Genomic DNA, 8,551 nt, shown 5'->3' with positions numbered 1-8,551 from the left:
TGATTGGAAAATGCAGCAAGTGGAGTGTATGAGTTTCAGGGTTTTCTGATGGAACTGGGCACCCTCGCCAGGCTAACTGAGCTTAGGTAACAGCACTTGAGTAAAGGCAAATGCACAGCCTCACTCAGGACATATCCTGAATAGAAGGACTCTAGGTAAGCCCACAGCAAAATCCCAAAACAAAGCCAAGACTTGGCCAAACAATTAACATTATTTTCAGGATCCAGGCCAGCAAGCCATTGGAGTTGCTGGCAATATGAAGACCTGAAATAGCAAAACAGTCCCACTAGATCCAAATTGAGTGAGAGAACTCATAGGCCAGTATCCAGGAAAGTGCACACCCTGGAATGCCCACCAACGTCTAGTTTGGAACAGTTAAATTGCTTAGCAACATCCGAATCAGAGCCAATCAAAATGAATGTCTGGTTAAATAGTCACCTGGTTCTGCCTCCACCTGGTGACTCAATGGTTAGCACTGCTGCCTCACAGTGCCAGAGACCTTGCTTCGATTCCTGAAGTTTGTACATTCTCCCCATATCTGCGTGGATTTCCACTGCGTGCTCTGTTTTCCTCCCACAGTCCAAAGATGTGCAAGTTAGGTGGATTGGCCGTGCTAAATTGCCCATAGTGTTCAGGGATGTGTAGGTTAGGTGCAGGGTTACAGGGACAGAGTAGGGGAATGAGTCTGGGTGGGATGCTCTTTGGAAGGTCAGTGTGGACTCGAATGGCCTGCTTCCACACTGAAGGGAATCAATGATTCTTGTAATGGAGGACAATACCAGTGCGGCCATATTTCACCCACCTTGCTTCTATTGCCTCCTTCCATGATCTATTCTCCGCATGCTCCATAAATAGTGCTCCTATTCCCACACTACCCACCCCCCACAAACCAAGTGCCTTGGTCCAAATACCACCTCAATGGGCCCCTGCCCCACTCTCATCAGTCTCTTACTTACCCCATTCTGTTCTTCTGCTCATGCCTCTCCCTATATGTCTGCATCTCCTCAAAACCTCCTGTTCTCCCTCCCCAGTACTGCCATTCTACCTGTGCTGGCCCCACTGGTGCCTCTGCCTTTAATTACCAACACCTCTCCCCTCGCCATCATGATTCTGCTTACTCTGCCTCCACTCACTCCCTATTACTGCGCTTTTCAGGTTGTTTTCTCAAGCTCCTGATTTCTCAATGATCTATGTTCACCCTAGTTACTTCTTGTTGTTCGTCCAGGAGAAGAGAAGGCTGAGAGGGAGTAAAAGACTGAGAGGAAATTTGTTGAAGGTATACAAATCATAACGAGTCTAGTCAGAGTGGATAGGAAGAATCTGTTCCCAATTGTAAAAGCACCAAGGAACATAGGACACAGATTTAAGATAATTTCAGATTTCACAAAATTAATACATTCTAAATTTAAAGGAATAGCACAAAATGAGTGTAGTTAAGTTTTTTGGGTAAAATATGAAACAAGCAAAGAATGACTAAAGGATTAATAGGAGGTAAAAATTGGAATATGAGATAAAGCTAGCTAGGATTACAAAAAACGTCAGAATTCCTATAGATATTTAAAAAGAAAACATTTAACTCAGTTGATTGCATAGAGAAAGAAACTGGGCAATTAGTTATGGAAAATATGAAAATAGCAGTGAAATGAAGAGGTATTTTGCATAGATCTTCACAAGAGATGATATCAGAAACATCCCAGAAAAAGCTATAAATCAGGAAATAGAAAAGGACAAACTCAAGAAAATTACAATCACCGGGGAAGTGAGAGTAAGAAAGTTGTTGTGACAGTGGGCTAACAAGACCCCAAGTTCTGATAGACTTCATCCTAGGGTCTTAGAAGAAGTAACTAGTGCAATAGTTACTATTGGTTTTAATTTTGCCAAATTCTCTAGATTTTGTGTAGGCTCCATTAGATTGGAAAATAGTGCACATAATTCCTTTATTTGAAAAGAGAGGGAGACAGGAAGCAGGAAACTACAGGCCTGTTAGCTTACCAGAAGATGTTAGTAGCTACTAATAAAGATATTATGAAAGAATATTTAGAAAAAAAACAATCAAGATAATCAGGCAGAGTCAAACATGGATTTGTGAAAAGGGCATACAATTTATTGGAATTCTTTGCTATGGATAAAGGGAAGCAGTGAGTAGGTGTTTTCACATTTGCATAAACCCTGGCTGATGAAGAATGCAGACTCTGTGTTGCCCAGACCTTGTCCAGGACAGTCGTAGAGCAGACGATGGGGATGCTGAAGGTACGGTTCCACTCCTTGGATTGATCTAGGGCGCCCTCTGGTGTAGTCCACAGCAAGTGCTGCATCATCATGGCATGATGTATTCTGCACAATTAGAGAAGGCAATAAGGTGATCTACCCAACGTGGAGGAACTGGGGAATGGGAGTAGTCTTCTGAGAAGAAAGACAATGACACTGGGGAGGTGGAAGCTGTCATTATCCACAAAAGAGATCAGCTGGACAGAACCTCATGGATCAAAAACAAAGATGCTGGTAAAGCTCAGCAGGTCTGGCAGCATCGGTGAAGGCAAAAACAGAGTCAACGTTTCGGGTCCAGTGACCCTTCCTCAGAACTTGTGCCTGATTTACAGCATCTGCACTTCTTTCGTTTTTTTTGAGAACCTCATTGATATCTGCATCCAATAGAAGAGAACCTATCTACAACATGCACTGCAGAAATTCACCAAAGATCCTTAGACAGGACCTTCCAAACCAACGACCACTTCTATCTAGAAGGACAAAGGCAGCAGATACATAGGAACTCCACCACCTTCAAGTTCCCCTCCAAGTCACTTACCACCCTGACTTGGAAATATATTGCCATTCCTTCAATGTCACTGGGCCAAAATCCTGGAATTCCCTCCCTAATGGACTGCAGCAGTTCAAGAAGGCAGCTCACCACCACATTCTCAAGGGTAACTAGGGATGGGCAATAAATGCTGGCCAGCCAGCAATGCCCACATCCCAAAATGAATTTAAAAAATGACTTATGAAAGCCAAAGTATCAATGTTATTAAAAGCAATTATGTTTCTACCTTTGTTGTCGTACAATATTTTAAAATCTTTTTTTTTGGCTGACTTTATCCTTGGTCCACCCCATGACCTTTCTCAAGCAAAATAGATTCAAAACCACAACTTTGTAACTTCCTGCTTTTAACTTGTTGCTTACATTTCTTTCTTGGATGACACACCTATGATTTTGAACAAGGACTCATTTCTGAGCAACCAAGTATTACAACACAGGAAATGTGATAGATGACAATGATTCCTTGATGGATGGAATAGATAATTCTCGTAATTTATGTCTTCAGATACCTTCATCATGTAAAAGAAATCCCATATGGCTTGCATTTCACTCTGAGAAAGTATTAGGAAATAATATGCACAAATTAGTGGGGAAGATTACTCAACTATCAAATGTGTTCATTAACATGCTTGTATGAAACTCTTTCAGGTGTGAATGTTTCAACTTACAGCTTTACAGTTGGGTGTAACAAAAGAAAATGTCATCCCACATAACATCTGGTAAGAATTTCTAAATTAAATGGTAAAATATTACACCAGGAACTAATCTTTTTGTTTTTGTCTTTAATGTTCAGTCGTAGAAATTGTTTTGGCTGACACAGTTGCAAGTGATAAAAACAAAAAGTGCACAGATAGCACATGACCCAAAGAGGGGATCTGACAACAGGACTGAATTTGATCCGTCAAAAATGTTTAGCTGAGCTGTCAGCAATTGTTATACCTCCCATTGCCGAAGATTAAAGCTTTAGTTGAATGTCTCACTGATAGTATCCTAAAGGTGAGACCTGGAAAGTTTGTCTTTAGACAATTATAAATGGGGGTTTAATCCTGAACAGTGTGGAGTCAGAAAAGGACTTTGGAGTTGTTCAATAATAACAATTTCTGGATGCTTTTGAACAAAATAAACTTAATTTTCATTGGCACTGCATGAAGTATCCCATACAGTACAAGACCAGTTTCAGCACTGTTCATCATCAAACAATTTAAAACATTGGGTGATTAAGAAAGTGTTTACCATTCTTGCCTTCACTGTTCAGATCTTTGAGTACAGGAGTTGGCTGACCTGTTATAGGAAGGATATTATTAAAGTGGAGAGGCTTCAGAAAAGATTTTGGGTTTGAGATATATAAATTGACTGGAAAGGTTGGAATTTTTTTCACTGGAATGTCAGAGGTTGAGGAGTGACCTTACTGAGGTTTTTAAGCTAAGAGGAGAAAGATTTAAAAAGGACATGAGGGGCAGTTTCTTTTACACAGAGAGTGTTCATGTGTGGAATGAGTTGCCAGAAGAAATGGTGGATGCAAATACAGTTACAACATTTATTTGGACATTTGGATAAGTAAGTGAATAGGAAAGATTTGGAGGGCTATGGGCCGAATGCAGACAAATGGGACTAGTTTAGTTTGAGAACATGGTCGGTGTGGAATTGTTGGGCAAAAGGGTCTGTTTCCATGCTGTATGACTCTATGACTCTATAAAATAAATTTACTTTTCATTGGCACTGCACGAAGAATCCCATACAGTACAAGACCAGTTTCAACACTGTTCATCATCAATCAATTTAAAACATGACTTAAAGCTGAAAGAACTGCAGATGCTGGAAATCAGAAACAAAAACAGAAGTTGGTGGAAAATCTCAGCAGGTCTGGCAGCATCTGTGGAGAGAAATCAGAGCTAACATCTCAGGTCCAGTGACCCTTCTTCAGAATGGTCACAACTTGATGGCACTTATCTTCCCACAGCAGTAATCACCATCAGGATTGCTTCTCTTGCACCTAATTTCTTACCGTGCATCCATTCTTCATATCTCAGGCCCAACTTCCATGCTGCAGGTTCCATCAATCTGTAGCGTAACTTGAATCCAACTGAATTCTCAGTAATGTAGGATTGTTGGAGGAAGACAGGACACATCCCTTTGTGCCAACTGTTGTAATTCTGCCGCTGAATAGTTTAAATATCCCAAAGAGACATTGAAAAGCTATGGAAGAAAATGAATGTGTAAGATAAGTCAGTGAGGAGACACCTGGTGGGTGACAGAATAGGGAGGCAAGTGGTTGAGGGGTTTAGGGTGACAGATGTGTAGGTGGGAGGGAGTATGGTGACAGATAACTCAGGGAGTTGGAGGTTGGCAGGTTAATTAGTAAAGGAGTAAGGTGCAATGGGTGATAAGCTAGCGTGGCAGATAGGTGGTTGAAGAGGTTGAGTGGGTCAGGGGAAAGATGGGTCTATTCGTGGGGAGTTGGGTGCTGATGTTGGTTCGGGTTAGAGTTGGAAGAGTGCATTGAGGGCAGGAGAGGTCATCAGGTCGTATTGAGCGGTATCAGGAGGGGAGTCATAAGTCAGTAGGTAGCTTTATAACCAGCCAGGAGTTGGAGTAGGTTTTAAAGGCTCTGGTAATGGTAATATCCCTACCGATGAGCCAGGAGGCATGGCTTCAAGTCCCACCTGCTCTAGAGGTGTGTCATAACCCATCTGAACAGATTAATTAAAAATTATTTTAAGAATCCTGACAGTGTGGAAAGAGACCATTCGCCTATGAAGTCTGCATTGACCTTCTGAAGAGAATCCCACCCAGACCGAGCTTCCTATCCTATCCCTACAATCCCACATTTACCATGCAGTACATGCCCACACTTCAGGGCAATTTACCATGGCCAATCCATCTAGCATGCGCATCTTTGGACTGTGGGAGGAAACCAGAGCACATGGGGGAAACTCACACAGACATGAGGAGAATGTGCAAACTCCACAGACAGTTGCCCGAGGGTGGAATCAAACCAAGGTCAGGTGAGGCAGCAGTTCTCGGTAAGTATATAGAACCTTTGGATGTCTCCAGTCCAACTCAGGACTATAGAACTTTTCAGTGGTTTCCAGGTGCTTGGTAATTGCTCATTAGAAATTGGGAATTGCTTATTGGAAATTGTTGTGTATGTTTGCAAGCCATCCCATTCTTCAATCCCACATACATTTAGGTGATTGACCACTCCACAAATAGGACTAGATTTGATGGAGTTTAGTCTGCTGGCTGGAGATCTGGCAAGGCACCCATATTGCATCTTCCAGGAAGGCCACGGCAATGTTAAATATGCTCAGGCAGTTAAGTGGGCATTGGCAATCAATTCCCAGGATTAGCCAGAAATGAACACCCACTGGTGATCTAGGATCAAGGCATGGTCCAGGCCATAAGATGTAGAAGTGAAAGTAGGCCATTCAACCCATTAGGGCTGCTCTGCCATTCAATGAGATCATGGCTGATGTGATAATCGTCAACTGCACCTTCCTGCATTTTCTCCAAAACCCTTGATTCCCTTATCGATTAATAATCTGTCTGCCCTGGCCGTGAATATATTTAAAAATCCAGCCTCGACAGCCCTCTGCAGTAAAGAATTCTGCAGTTTAACTACCGTCTGAGAAAGGAAATTTCTCCCCCATCTCTGTCTTAAATCTGTGAAATCTTACTCTGAGATTATGCCCTCAGGTCCTAGATTCTCCCACAAGGGGAAACATCCTTTTTATATCCACCCTATCAAGTCTCCTAAAAATCTTGTTATGTTTCAACAAGGTTCCTTCTCATTCTTCTAAATTCCAATGAATACAGGCTCAATCTATTGCCCTGGTGGACATCTTCTGAGATTCTGTTGACTCTTGCATAGTTCCTGCAGATTGGAATACATCTAACGTAACCTCTCTATTTGTTAAGGGAGGTAGGGAGAAAACCAGGAATTATAGATCAGTCCGCCTGGCATTGATAGTGGGGAAAAAGCGGAGAGTCCGTTATGAAAGATTTAAAAGCAGAGTACTTGGAAAACAGTGATAGGATCAGATAGAGTCAGCACGGATTTACAAAGGGAAATCATGCTTGATGAAACTACTAGAATTTTTTGAGGATGTAACTAGAAGAATTCATAAGGGGCAGCCAGTGGATATAGTTGATTTAGACTTTCAGAAGGTCCCACAGAAGAGCTTAGTGTGTAAAATTAAAGACATAGGATTGAGAATATGTATTGACATGGATAGAGAACTGGTTGACAGACAGGAAACAAACAGTAGTAATAAACAGGTCTTTTTCCAATGGTAGCCAGTGACCAATGGGATATCACAAGGATCAGTGCTTGGATCATCGCTATTTACAATATATATTGATGATTTAGATGAGGGAACTAAATGTATTATCTCCAAATTTGAAGATGGGAGGAAGGGTGAGCTATGAGGAGGATAGAGTGATTTAGACATGCTGAGTGAGTGGGCAAGTGCATGGCAAATGTGTATATTGTGGTTGAGTAAGAGGTTATCCACACTGGTAGCAAAAATAGAAAGGAAGATTATTATCTGAATGACTGTAAATTGAGAGAGGGGAATGTGCACTGAGACCTGGGTGTCCTTGTGCACAAGTCGCTGAAGGTAAACATGAAGGTGCAGCAGGCAGTAAAGAAATCTTGTAGTGAGTTGGTCTTCATAGCAAGAGCATTCAAGTACAGGAGCATGGATGTCCTGCTGCAATTATACAGGGCCTTGGTGTGACTATGCTCACGTTGCGAAGCTGGGTAGAGTATACGATGTTTGCAAAATGATAAGGAGGAAGAGTGTGTCGTCCCTTTAAAAGATAATTTTTTTTTAAGGCTTGGAGATTAAAATAAATGTCTACAAGCAGCAGCAGAGGCATACAGAGTTCATGAAATTGAAACATTGTATCAAAAAACTATACTGTTAGCAGGCAATGCAGCATTTTTACCATGGCAACAGGTTTTTGAATTTAGCCAATTAATTTAAACCAGGCCCTTGATACCAAAACCCAATTAAATTTAAATCTGATGGTGTTGACAACCTGGGACCAATCTAATTGTAAGAAATTAATAAGTTATCGAGGATGTAAAAGAAGAGGGCATTTGAAAATTGGTGTGACAGTGAACTGCCATCTGGAGAAAATCTCACTGGCTCTCACAAAAATCTCTAAACTCTCAAAGTAAGCCCCATCTAAATAAAGGTACTTTGGCACTCTTAGCTAATATTCCTGACACAAGAATTCAATGGAGAAAGACATTCCTGAATGGAAAACAGCAGACAATGCAAAGAACATTCTTGAAGACTTATCCTGGCTGTAATTTTGAAAGACTGTGTTTAATTTTTTTTCTTATTACTTTATATAAGTGGGAGTTTTATTTATTGGAAAATAAATAAAGCATATGATTAGAATTTTGTTTTATTCAGGAATAGTTAGTAGTTAAGGGGGGGGATTGTTCAGTTTGTTAGTAGCTGTGTTAATTTGCTCACTGTGAGAGTTAGATAAATAAATAGTTACTTGTTGTTTATAAAGTGAGTATCAGGGACTTCTTTCATTTAACCACTCGTTTATAACAGATTGGAGGTGACAGGCAGTTTATACCACTTTACACACTTCCTTTAACAGATTGCGAGTCGAGGCGAGCTTCTCTGGGTATTTCGGTTTTAATTAACAGAGAGGTGTCGCCCATCCCTCCGTAGCACCTGCAATACCGTGTGCAGTTTTGGCCTCATTACC

General features: G+C 41.2%; 1 long non-coding RNA gene across 1 annotated transcript; it reads right to left on the bottom strand.

The window, feature by feature from the left end:
* Positions 1-2,082: 2,082 nt before the first annotated feature.
* LOC125484943 lies at positions 2,083-5,427 on the bottom strand. Its single transcript, XR_007263733.1, has 2 exons — positions 4,821-5,427; positions 2,083-2,334 (listed from the first exon to the last, which is right to left on the bottom strand). It is a non-coding gene; the product is annotated as an uncharacterized LOC125484943 (long non-coding RNA).
* Positions 5,428-8,551: the final 3,124 nt, after the last annotated feature.

This window comes from Rhincodon typus, chromosome 1 (genome assembly GCF_021869965.1).
Source record: "Rhincodon typus isolate 14 chromosome 1, sRhiTyp1.1, whole genome shotgun sequence".
Classification (NCBI taxonomy): Eukaryota; Metazoa; Chordata; class Chondrichthyes; order Orectolobiformes; family Rhincodontidae; genus Rhincodon; species Rhincodon typus.
Note: the sequence above shows the minus strand (reverse complement) of the source record. Positions and strands in the feature narration are given on the sequence as shown.